Here is a 14,152-nt window from a genome sequence, read left to right on the forward strand (position 1 = left end):
ATAATGAACCCCCCAGTTGGGATTTTTGTCATGTTAGCTATCAGAGAAACTTGCTCCAAAATGTTTGAAATCTCAATTCTTTTCTATAAATGTAGTTTACTCATAAAATATCTCTGAGCTAATTTTTCTGTATAAAATTCATGATGACAATATTTTCACATKCTATATATGATCATGAAATTTCAATAACCACACAGAAAAGTAAAAGTGGAATAAATATGCATATATGTATTATATTCTAAGCCTTCTTTATATGAAATTCTTACCATGTACAAGCTCTTCTAGACTTCCTAATTTTCTCTGTAAGAAGAAGCACAACTAGTGAAATACCATTTTAAAGTTATTTTTGTGGTACTGAAACCAGGACACAGTGAAATCTCATAACTTGACTTTGTACAATTTATGTTAAATTTTGCAAAGCAGAGATTATTATAGATAGGTACAAAGAAGATTTAGACAAACAGGTTTACTTATTCAGTTGGAACCCCAAATTTCCATATGTAATCATCCATATGTAATCATCCATATGTAACCATTTTACTCATTGCTCAATCAGCATCTTAAACCAAAATGCTTTAGTAGTGGTTTGGATTCATTTGATAACTTCTCCATTTTGTCATATTGAACAGACACTTTTGTTTGCTTGTGTGATTGACTGAGTGTCTGAAGGTGCGTATACAGTTCTTTTAATTGAGGTTGTAAAGACATTAGAGGTGAATCCAGAATCTCAGTCTTAAATAACATAAAAATCCATTACAGTTTTGATTTAATGAAACACTGTTGTGGTTCATAATATGTTTGAAAGATCTTTAGAGTTACTTGAAATAATTTTGTATTTTGCACATATTACTTGTAACACTTAGCAAGCATAGCTAATTGGCATAACTGAAGTACATGAATAACAATGTGGCTTAAAACTACAAAAGAAAAGGAAATTATGTTTATTACTTATAAATAAATTATAAGCCACTATGTATTATTTATATTACACAAATTTAAACAATGTATAATACATGAGGATAAATTTACTATATTTGGAGCAAAATTAACTGAGCTGTCTCTTAGGACCTTTATTAATATTGCAAAACCAGTATTATACTACTGTATAATTGATTTTTGGATACTGTTTTGCATATGCTTTCCTAAATCACATCACTTAAGCTAGAAAATGCTAAAAAGCATGTGCTATGCTGATAACACCATGGCAAAGGTGTGTTGTGAAGCATGAGACAAAGTCACGTACCTTAAAAATCTGGGAAGCCATGTTAGCGTTGCACAAGATATGAATTTGTTATTTCTGTGAAAACATTATCTCAAATTACTTAAGTATTCTTAAGATAAAGCATTTCATCAGTCCTCTAACTTCAAACTGTAACATGTTAAGAGTAACCTATTCTATGCAAATTATTTTAATAAAATTTTAGGGAAATTATTCAACAGTCATCTAAAAGAGTATTATTTGAGCTCCATATACATCTGCCTTATAACATTCACATTGGAATTAATTAAATACCTATTTTCTTTAAAGTAAAGTTGTTCAAAACTCAGAATTCTTTTTTCTCCCTAACTGATCTTTATTCAAAAATAAAATAAAATATTTTCCCCACAAATGAAACTTCCAAAAAATCAGAAAAAAAGGTTTGAAAATATATCAGTATTTCCCTTCTATTTTAAAGAGCARTATTCTTGAAAGTATATTTTATATTAATATTATTTCATTACATGTCAGCTGCTATAAATGTAAAACATTTCAGGATTTTTTAAAGAYTGTTTTGTAGTAAATGGTCAAAATTGTGCAATGCCTAAATATCAGTTTCATCAAAGCAGTATTTCCAAAAGGAAAAATCTTTTGTTCAAAAAGTTCAGTATTGCAACTGGTCTTGGATACCTCTAATTTGGGAAACTCAGATATTTTAASGGGAAGTATAAAAGTCTGCTCTCCAAAATAAAATATCTCACATTTGGTCTGAACAATAAAGTCCTAAAATTCACCATTAACAGTTATGTTACAAGTATTTTACTATAAAATTATCATAAAGGTAATTGCTTTATGGATGACTCATTTTGGAAAATTAGTTGCAAGTAAACTAAACTATGGCTAAATACCACTACACACTATGGACTATATACTTTTAAAGTTCTACTATCCTAAGAATAAAATAATCTCAGAGGATATGGAAAATACCATGACTTTTTTTTTTTTTTTTCCCTGACATTTCTGCCTTAAGCTTTACTTCACTGCTGCTGTGGTCAGTACAGTCTCAAATTAACTTTAATTTTATGAATTGCAACACTTCTTCAAGATGTATACATTACAGTGTAGCAGGGTCCATTTATTGCAAAACATCACTTGTTCATAACAGTGACAGAAGGATTTGTAATCACATCCCGGACAAACTTTTACTTTGGCACATTCAGCCACACGATGCTCTTTTAGGCCATGATAAAGCACTAATTAGCAATGGAAGGAGAACAAAAAAAGCATCTGCTCTTCCTCAGTGATGAGTTCTCCTTGGAGGTCTCCCATCCAAGTACTAGTTAAATAGGATCTGTCCTGAAACCTCAGGAAAAACATGAAATTACAACCTGAAATAGTGAGACTATAAAAAGTATACTTGCTTATGCTTCCTATATTTTTCTAACAAAATATGTATTCATGAARTTGCGTAAATCATCTTTTCGATGTGAAGAGGTTGTTTACCATCTTATATTGAAAAATGGAAAAAAGACAGCAGTTTCAAAAGACAAAAATGCAGAGAGAAGCAATAGTTTCTATTCARGAATTTCTCTTTTCAGGAATGTTCTGGCTAAATCAATAGAGCGGACTGAAAGAATACTACTCAGATTAATTGTTTTATTAAGGAACTCATCGTGTTTCTATTACAAAAACCATAACTTGACTGAATTTCTGAGATCAGCATCTTAACGTGGAAGTAAGTCCCATTATGTACTTCACACATTTTTAAATGATATTGAGCAAAAGTTTGGTATTTGCAGATACAAAAAYAATATAACACTTGATCAACACAGTCTCCCATTCATAAATCAATTCCAATTTTAATCTATGTGAGCTAATAATGTAGGTACTTAAAGCAAAGCTTAGTACAASAGAAATACGTCTATTAAAGGACTTCCTAAGTATTTCTTACAATATTGTTGCCATTCTTTTGGTTACTGGTTCCTGAATAGACTTTTAAATATAAGCTTTTAAAATAAAGAATCTGGATTTTCAAAGGCTCCTGAACACAGTAGGTTTTCARGCAAATCAATGTTCACAAACAGTATTTGAGATTTGTGTAAGCGCATGAAGAGCAGGTCTTTAAAACATTTCTCTTGAAATTTTAATCTARGATATGAAAAAAAATCCTATATATGATCTATAAAAACAAAAAATATTTCTCCGAAACATTTTCACAGACAACATATTTACTGCCTATCTCTAATCTGAATCGGAAAAATAGCTGGTTACTTTATCATTTCTCCTCAAAGATTTTGACAGAAGCTATGATGAGGTTTAGACTACTGTGAATTTGAATATGTTCTTCCAAAAGTAATGGTAAATGTTAGTGTTCTCTTTGAGAGCTATTACAAGATATAAGTGCTTGCATGGGTGTTTCTGTGAAACTAAGAATCTCCCTGAATAATCTCCTTAGCAGATGACAGAATGATCCCTCCTTCTTATATCCCATCCTTGCCCATATTTTAAAATGTCAAGGAATTTAACATAAGGTTGTTGAAAGTGAAACTTTCCTCTCATTATGAGAAACAAAATATTTTCCACTGAAAATCAAAAATGTTGATCATTGAAAAGGCATTCATCTTTAGTCTAAATGTATCTATACAAATCTAAATATATATAAACAAATGCTAAGAATGCATTTCAATACATCTCAATTTGATTACTCCTTTATTGCAATTACATGTGGCTTCCTTATGTATAAATGGATATTTACAGATCAGTGAAAGGATTTTGATAGTTTTGGACTGTTTTCAGCCTGAAAAGCCATTTTGCTCTAAGAAACCCAGACTTCTTTCAATTTGTGTCAGTTCAGTCCCAGAGCAGCAAAATATGCCTCCTTCTTCACATTAGACCATCCCACAGTGATAGTTCAGCCAGGAACTTGGGAGACACCAGACATTATCATCTGCTACTGATAAGAAAAATGTTACTTCTGTTTTCTTTGGTATACTAGATCTAATTATGTCAAACTGAATATACTTTTTTGTGGGCATTTGTAGATCTGGACACAATGGACAGTGAAGAAAAAAGATTACTAGACTATGATGCTAGACTAGCTCTTGCATTTTCCCTCACTATATTTCTTTTAATGAATGCTGTCAAATGGCACAATTTTAGTCACAGTAGGTGCTGCAATATTTAGACACCAGAATATGTGTCAGTTACAGAGTGTAAGTAGAGTTTCAGAGTTTCTCGGCTGCCAAAGTGTTAAAGTTCATAGCCTTATCTTTACATTTAAACTATAAGGGCTTTTTGTATTCTGTGTTTTAAGCAGCATGTGATCTTTAGTGAGTGGTCTTATTAAAACCTCTGTTGTCTACTGGGGAATGATTAAAGCCCTATGATTTCTGCACTTGCTCTAGTTATCTCAAATGTCACAGTGATTGATGGCAAAGCATCTTTTCTTCGGCAATGTTTTAGATTTTGTTGCTTGCCTTGAGGTGGATAATGTAGCCGCAGCAAAATGTGAAATGGCAGATAAATAATTTCYTCTGTTTCCCTTCCTAAGTTGCAACTAGAGTAGCCAGGATACACTTGTTCACCTACCTCGATGCCATTATTTGATAACATTCAAGCGGCTGACACAAGGCATGTGCAACATACTTCAGATATTGTAGGGAAAGGCTGCATTCTTCCTGGATGCTCAAGCTATTTTGCTGCCTGCATAGTACAGCAGCCAGCTTCTTACTCAGTTTTCTGTGAACTTCACATAAAAGGATGGGGGGAAAAAAAATCAAACTTTTCCTCTTCTTCCAAATCGTCTCATTCAAGAATGTTGATATATCTGATCTTTTTATTTATGATTTATGTTTTTTTTCTSACTTGACATAGTACAGTAGTGCTACCTTTCTTTACAATAGACATGGAAAACCTCAGACCTATAAATTCAGGTGCCATATATCTGTTAAACATCTAAGTCTGTAGTAGACAGATAGTTAACTACCAAATAAGATGAGCATCTTTATTTTCTCAATATCTTTATCAACTCAGTTCTGATCCCTTCATCTCAAAAAGAATGTAGTAGAACTAGAAAGGATGCTAGTTGTAGCATCCTTTCTGGCAACAGCGATGATCAAAGCTTTGATTGGCTTTCTGTACTAGGAATAATTAAATAGACAACAACCTTTTAGACCAAAAAAGACATGACTGAGAAGTGATATGTTTGAGATCTATAAAATCATGTATTGCACAAATCAAGAAGATGAATAGAGAACAATTGTTTACTGTCTCTTCAAATTACAGAATAAGATGACAAAAATATACTAGCAGATGTCACGATTAAAACATATAAAGGAAAGTGTACGTAGTTTAACTATTTAACTGTTACATGACAAAAAGGCTACAAGTTCAAATGAAATTAGATGAAATAGTGCAAAAAGTCCATCAAATCCTATTAAATACAGCAGTYCGAATTCAGACACCTATGTTTGAATTAGTGAGCTGAAATTCCCTTAGAATCAGAAGGAAGCAGCAGATATTTTCAGGGCATAAATGGTATCATTCAAAACAGTTTCAGGACTCTGAGGGCACCCATAGGTGTTAATGACCTAGACCAGCCCCACCTGAAGTCCCCTCTTACCCCTCTGCTCCTGGGCCCAGAAGTACTGGGTAAGCTTGAGGCTGGGCACCCTGTCCATGACTGAGCTCTGATGCGGCTGTGCCTGTGCTCAGCCCTTCCCTTGCTGACCTGCCCTCCCAGGCTGACCTCAGACCCAATCTTGCATTTGTCCGGTGATTACGGGACTGTCGATGGGACCAGTAACTATCATCTCCCACCCCAGCCCTGCTCGCCCCACTCCTGGGCTGAGGGGCTGTGCCCTGGCAGTGAGGGCACTGCCCTCCCTGTGCTGAGGTGCCCTCGCAGGCAGCCCTGCGCCCACCGCTGCTGGAGAAAATGAAGCGCATCAGATGATACCTTTGTTGAATGCCTATTTTTATAGATATAGATGATGACACACTGCGTTGGGAAAATACTATGATGTGTTTAACCTAGTCATGCATATTTCTCTAGAAACCCAGCAATGCCCCTTGCCAGTGACAGGCTACTGGTCTTAGTGGATTCTTGGTACTTTCTTACACTGTTAAGTAACCAGAAGGTCCCTGATAGAGTTGTTTGGGATCCCTTCTTCAACAGCATTCTGTAACATCACTTTGTTCATGTTAATATGAGAACCAGCACAAGAGAGAGAACTACTTCTACATAATCACAATTCACTGTTCATGCCGAACAAAATAGGTTTTACATACCTTTTTTTAACCCTGTATGTTCAAGGCATAGCATGGCAAGGTGTGTATGTTGATCTCAGTTGCATTTGTTCTGTTTTCTGCTATAAGGATACAGGAGCACCCTTATTTTTGTATTTAACACTGCTATCTATCAAAAAGTCTGTTCACTGAAATTTCTCTTCCTTTCCTGACTTACTCAGTAAATGTGCTGTCTCAATCAATGATGCAAGGTTAAATAGCCAGAAAAATTATCCTTACAAAAAGGAAACAACTATCTGAAATGAAATATTAAATGATAAGACTCAGACTACTTCCAGTTGAGTGGGAAAATAAGAAGTATAGATTGGGTATCAGTCTTTGTACAAAAAAAGAATAAAATCTAATGTTTTAGATTGATGGCATAAAAGACCTTATATAACAGAGAAACGAAGTTCTCTATGTAAAATTAGAAGATACTGTGTGAAGATTCACTCTGAGGATTGGTCTGAAGGAAAGGTTAATGATATGAATAGAAAAATACATATGGGGTTGAAAAATGAACTGTATAGTTAAGGGACATAAACACATTTTGGATAAATTTCTGCTTGTTAGAGAAAGGATGAAATCTGAGCCCAAATACAGATTTCACAGAATCACAGAATGTTTGAGACTGGAAGGGACCTCGGGAGATCATGTAGTCCAACCGCCCTGCTCAAGCAGGGTCACCTACACACGTTACTCAAGATCACTTGCAGACAGCTTTTGAAAATCTCCAGAGAAGGAGACTCCACAACCTCTCTGGGCAACCTGTTCCAGTGCTCTGTCATCCTCACAGGAAAGAAGCTTTTCCTCATACTAAGGTGGAAATCCCTGTGTTTCTGTTTGTGCCCCTTGCCTCTTGTCCTGTCTCATGGCACTACTGAAAAGAGTCTGGCCCCATCCTCTTGACACCATCCCTTAAGGTATCTGTAGACACTCATAAGATCCCCTCTCAGTCTTCTCTTCTCCAGCCTGTCCAGGTCTCTCTGAATGGCACCACAGCTTTCTAGTGGATCAGCCACTCCTCCCAGTTTGGTATCCTCAGCAAACTTCACCCAGATCATTGATGAACAAGTTGAACAGGATGGGACCCAGTACTGAGCCCTGGGGGATGCCACTAGCCACAGGCCTCCAACTAGACTCTGCGCCACTGAGGACGACCCTCTGAGCTCTGCCTTTCAGCCAGTTCTCAATCCACCTCACTGTCCACTCGTCTAACCCACACTTCYKGAGCTTACCTAGGAGGATGTTATGGGAGACAGTGTCAAAAGCCTTGCTGAAGTCAAGGTACACAGCGTCCACTGCTCTCCCCTCATCGACCCAGCCAGTCATTCCATCAGAGAAGRCTATCAGRTTGGTTAAGCAGGATTTCCCCTTGGTGAATCCATGCTGGCTACTCCTGATCACCTTCTTTTCTTCCACATTTCTGTGACTTGAAAGACTGTTCATATTCCTCAATTTAATGAAATGACTTTGTAGGATTTTATTTACAAGTTGTCCAGTATGAATATAATAATCTATTAGAAAACTTTCATTGGGACCATTATGTCACTCAGTAATTTAAGAAATATCATTACTTCCTGGGCATAGCTAAAATTATATTCCCTGGGTTATCCAGAAATGTGGAAATAGTTATACAATATTAACTAGTCATCTCATTGTTGTTCGTCTCAGTAGGTTTTAAAAAGGAGCTCACTACCCTTCCTTTCTAATAATCACAATATATGTTGATACAATATAACTTTCAGCTGAACGGGAATTATTTCATATTAATAATCCCCATTGCATAAGAAAGTGTGTGGCTGATATTTTTCTTAAATAGTTCTTCTGTGGGTATTCACTATTATAAAACAATTAGCTAGCTATTAAGATGAATATCATAATGGAGATACAATTCATACTGTGGTCTTCTTTMCTTCAAAATTTATGCTATCTTGATTCCTAAAGTTTTTTTTGCATATTTCATTTTGGCACAGCCTTTAATATGACAAATCTTCAGGAACAGAAGTCTTTCACTCTGTACCCTCTGAATGGCAATTTTAAATGGGGGAATCACCACATATCTTGTCTCTCTCCTTGTGTTCCTTAGAGGTCAAAGGGTTTTGCTTTCTTTGGAGAAGCTCTGCTAGCTAACTGAATCGCTTTTCTGTTCTTCTTTTTCTTGGAGTGTTTTTTTAAATCTCATTAGCTTTGTACAATTTAGATAATGTCTCAATGCTTAAGTTACTGTGGAAGCCATTAATTTTCCCTGAGTTAGTTCTTGCTCAGTCCTTCCAGATAGATAACGTGAAGACAACCAGCCCTTGGAGAGGTCTTCTTTGAAACATTTTGACTGCAGCTGGTTCAGACCACATGTTACTGAAGCTGGAATAACCTGCTTGCCAAAGCCAAGCACAGATCCATGTTCTTCCTTTCCAAGCTCATTCCTCCTCTCTGCAAAGGATTGTAAGCTTTATTTCAGTATGTAAGGCTATTTCAGAGATAACTAATTTTTTCCTTTCTGTGCAACTCAACTCTGAGGGTCTTGATCATGATTTTTTTAATGAATTCTAATAAACTAAGATATACAAGTCTATCTCTGTAGAGATAGATACTCTGATACTATCTCTCATATCTCTGCATTTCATAACGTAGTTCATGGACCTTTATACTTAATTTTATTCCCATTGTCACAAAATGAACTGCTTTTCAACTCAAAATATTGCCCTTTCATCATATAGCTCTCATTCCTTTAGGCTCTGCAAATTGCCCAGTAAATTTCCTGCGCACCTTCTGTTGAATATAATGAATAAGAACTTTGTCATTTGCTTCACCAGAGCCAATTTTCCTCCATGATGATTGCTAATGCAATGTTCAAACCGACTTACCAACTGTTGTCAAATACAGTCAAAGGCCTAAAGTTTCTGCCTCTCTATTGCCAGATAGATGTGCTTGTTACAGATGTAAATTGGTTAGCCTGCAAGCCATGATTTCTCTTTCTCATTCTAAAGCTTCCTGCAGAATTGTTTAAACTGGCCAAGAGAGAAGCTGACTTTGGATAATGATCGCCCAGGAAATTGCCTGCCTAGGCGGAAAGAATGCTTACAGAAGCAAGGATCAATGTGAGAAGTAAGAATATAGTAGCTGCTATATTCTATATGCTATAAGTCATATCTAAAATGGATTTCCTCAGCTAGAATGAGGCATGGAGTACTCTGAGCTGGTTCTGTTACGCCGCTCTAAGCAAGCAGTTGGTATCAACTTCAACAGCATTAGAAACGCTTAATGATTACTGCTTAGATTTAGAAACAGCTATACTCCTATCATTCATAATTTCAGCTTTCTGTCCCAGTAAAGAAATAAAACTAAATCCTAAACTCATTTTTACAGAGCAGAATTTTTGTTTTGCAACAAGCTTTACTATTTCGTTTTGTCTGTTAGTAAAGAATCAACACAAAAAGAGGCATGGAGTAATACAAAACACAGAGAAAGTCTTGCAAATAATAAATACTGTAAGGCAAAGTAAAAATCACAAAAAAGAACTCTGAAAATGTATGAAATAAAGGAATTTACTTCCCTCCCAAAATGTAGCAGCTAGTAGCAAATATTTATAATCGAAATCAACTCAAGAGKTAACTATAATTACACAAACTAAATTGTTAATAAAGTTGATTCCAAATTTTGATACATATATATGAGTAACTCAGAGCTCCATTCTTCCAGATGAGAGATAATGTGTTCCTTTTCTAATATGGAGCTGGGCCTAGCTATCAAAAGGATTTCTAAATCCTGAATTCGAGCTAACGCCTTGTAAACTTTGACCCTTGTCTTGAGCACATAAGTGAAGAAGGCAGCATCCTGAGATTCCTCTATTCAGCTAATGGAAAATGGAATGAATCCCCTGGAAGTGTCCACTCCAGGGAGTTTCTGAGCAAAAAAAAAAAAAAAAAAAAAAAAAAAAAAAAGAGTCCATTAAAATGTCATTGGATGCAAATGTGAGATTTTAAAAATTATTGCTGGACTTTTATTAACAACAATGATTTATCAGATAAAGCTCATTTTACACGAATTTTCTAAATCCTGCCATTTTGATTTGAGAAGTTCTATGTCAAATGGAAGTAGTCAAGACAATTTGTGACAAGTTGTGGTAAACAGGAAGCAACAAGTATTATAATAGGTAAGATGCTCTTTATTTGAAATCTCATTTATCCATACTGAAAATCCCCACTATTACTCATCTATATTTACTTTATTTTGTGCCGTGATTTGTCTCTAATAGCAAATAACCTAACGTTTGCTTTAATGGAAATTTCCAATAAAAGAGTTTGGAAATGCTGCTTATCTACAACCTGTTCTCCAAAAGTAGCTCACAGACTTGAAGTTTATGATGATTTAGAATATTTTTAGGTCTAAATCTGATAAAAACTAGCAAAATCACAACTGAACTTCCCCAAACACTAGCAAAAGTATACACTGAGCTTTCCAAATCCATTAATTAAACCAGATTACAAGAACTAATGGTCTAGTACTGGAACCTTTTGACCTGAAGTTCAGACTGTTTTGCACACTGAGGAAATCTTTGTTTTTCAAGTGAAAAAAAATATTATGGAGAAAATATATTTAAAAAAAGACCCCACATTTTGTTAATAACAACTTAATTGACCTCAGAAGTGTTTCATAAACATTTTTGCATCCGTACAATAAAGACAGCAATAATAAAAAATGTGTGGGCTGGCAAYGAAGTATATCTCAAATGAGAAACAAGTAATAAGACACATTTGAAAATAGGAACTCTCTCAGTTCAAAAACTGGTTAAAGTGACCACATAATGAATGATTCCTTCCTCACTCAAGGTTACAGAGTCTATTCATGTTTGCACAGCACAACAGTCTAATGAGCAGTGTAAATGATAACACATTGTAAACCCACAGCACTGCATTGATTTATAAAGGCAATAAAACACGCAAAAAAAGCTATTGTTTGGTAATTCTCTTTTTTACGGTTACCAACAAATTCTGAACCTAAGTGCAAGTGAACRTGGTATTTTTTCCATTAGAAGAGTAAAGTTCAGCTGAAGTCTCACAGGACTTCCTGACCTAAGGGAAGAAGTTGTTATCTCAGTTAATTGAATTCTTTGGTAGGATTCCAACTAATTATTCTTCTATTTCCTCAGCAAAAGGAAAACAGGTCTCCTATCAGTGGATGAGAAATAGGGGGCAATGAAGGTGAGAGGATCAGACATATCAAAACAATAGGACAATCTGGATTCTTCAACTTTCCCTCAAAAAAAGCCCACCCTCCTGAATAATGAGTACTCTGAGCTCATTGAAAACTGCAGATTGGTTTCATGACCAAATTTAGTTTTGGAAATGATAGTATGTAAAAAAATAAAAATGGTAGGCTAGCAAAGATGTTGTAGTGCATCCCTTCTACATGTCTATCAAGTCAGACTCCTACCTGGGTAATTGGGAAGGCTTGGTGTGCTATCATTTGCTTTTACGGGAAATGTTGTCGATAAAACTGTTTCAAATGAAGATTGATTGTCTTGGAATAGAGCACACTGAGAGAAAGAAGATCCTCTGCTGAAGGATCTGACTATCAGTCCACTTAACAGAAGCTTAGCATGCTGAAGAACATCTTGTATTGTTTGGATTCAATCCATCATTAAACATAAATGAGAGGGAGACTGAGATACACAAATGTGCAAATGCCACATGGATAGATGTATTAAAGAATCTGTAACCATCTGGACTCAATATGGAACCTAAAATATGCCCATTTATCAAATTATAATTCCTGTGCAACATATCACATCAGTATTTCAGTGTTGATTAAAACTTAATTGTTTGGAATTTGTCAAACTGAGTTCAGAAACAATCATACACTATCTTGTTTATACACCACATATTCCTCAAAGATTAAGTTATTCTCCTTCACTAGAAATACACAGTGACTATAGCTCTGATCCTGTAAAGACTTGTATATGTGCTTTACTGGCTCAAGGAAGTAGTCTCATTAACTACTCAGCTAATCACATTAAACATATAAACATCTCTGCAAGAACAAAAACTGAAAAAGTAGCATTTTAACATGAGACTTTGTGTACAGAAACWACTTTGAAGGAGCATAGAGATCCCGAGAGGCTAAGCTGAAAATGACTGTCCTTCTATAGTAAAAGATATAGCATAATGAGATAGGCATTCCCTAACTGCTGAAACCAGGGAGCTGCAGTAAGCCACCTCTTCCACCTCTGCCTCCTGCGTTAATCCCTCCTGAGTCAATCTCCTCATTCTGACTGACTTTACAAATTTGGACTAGATTAGCACTGGAAATTAAAATCTGTCTGTGAAAAGAATGAGTGGTTTACCAAGAACTGAAAAAATGAATCTGGTTAGTAGAAATGTAACAACTAGGTCCCACATATTCTGAAATGGAAATGCAAGTAACACCTTTGCAACAAGACTACAGATTATTAGATAAATGTACAAAACCATGCCCTGGAAGGAGAATTACCCATGCAAAAGTAGGATTTGAGAAGGAGAAAGTTAAAACCTTTTGTCCTTTAAAAAGTATTAAAACCTATATAGTTTTCCAACAACTTTTACGTTAGAGTTGAACGTGGAACAATTCCTATACCATAATTAGATACAGAGGTATAAATGCCAAAGTACAGACTAAATATAGTGAAAAGAATGAAAATACACCACTCAAAAATAATTTGTTTTTAAATTGCTATTAAGCATCAGGCTTTCAGTTATTTTTGTATAGTAAAAAACATAAGGTGAAGAGGTATAAAAGATTTAAACATCTTAGTTATTGGTTTTAAGTAAAAGATAAAGAAAAAATAGTAAGTAAAAGTAGGTATAATGACAGCAACAATTTCTCTACAAGTCATAGATCATCCAAATGATAATGTTCTAAGAATTAAATCCATTCTAGGAAATGTGTTAGTTATTGAGGGTGGGGAAGTTTGCACAGATGGAGGGAAGCTTATTCCAATGCAAGTTTTGCTTCATATGAAAATATATATATTCCTTGAAAATACATATATTTCTTGCACTACAGGATTGCAGAGAATGACAGAAACATTAGCTAAATTTTCTTCTGCAGAGCTTTATATTGAAGGAGATTTTCTTTAAAACTTTGCACAAGGCTAGAATTTTTCTCTGGTAATGAAAATCTTCAGTGTCAGTCAAGCACTGTACTTAAAGGGTATCGTGTATTGACTGGCARCTCTTAAACCAATACTAAATTGCCCAAGGAACTACTGAGACATCAAACCTCATCAAGAGGATTGAGGCATCAAATCTCATCTCTAAGAATGCCATTTAGGAACTCCAGGGGGTTACCCTGTTCTTACTGTTAACAAGAATAAGAAAGCACTTCCATAGCACTACTGCACAAAATAATTTTCTGAGTCCATTTAATCCTCTTTGCTCTTTAGCTTCTCAGTTTCACTGGTCATTTCTTCTTTAGATTGTTTTTCACATCTTCAATCACTATAAGCAGTAGTAATAGCTATCACAACACACACACTAGCTTGGCAAGTGATTTAGACTGATGAATTTTTTCTTTGTATAATCAAATAGCAATGACAATGACAATAAAAAATGGAGTAAATTTTACTCCCAATTACAACAGTGTAAACCAAATTTAAATCCTTGGACTTAAATCACTATTGATCTTCAT

Source organism: Rhea americana, unplaced genomic scaffold, assembly GCF_003343005.1.
Source record: "Rhea americana isolate MKP2758 unplaced genomic scaffold, rheAme1 scaffold_8, whole genome shotgun sequence".
NCBI lineage: Eukaryota > Metazoa > Chordata > Aves > Rheiformes > Rheidae > Rhea > Rhea americana.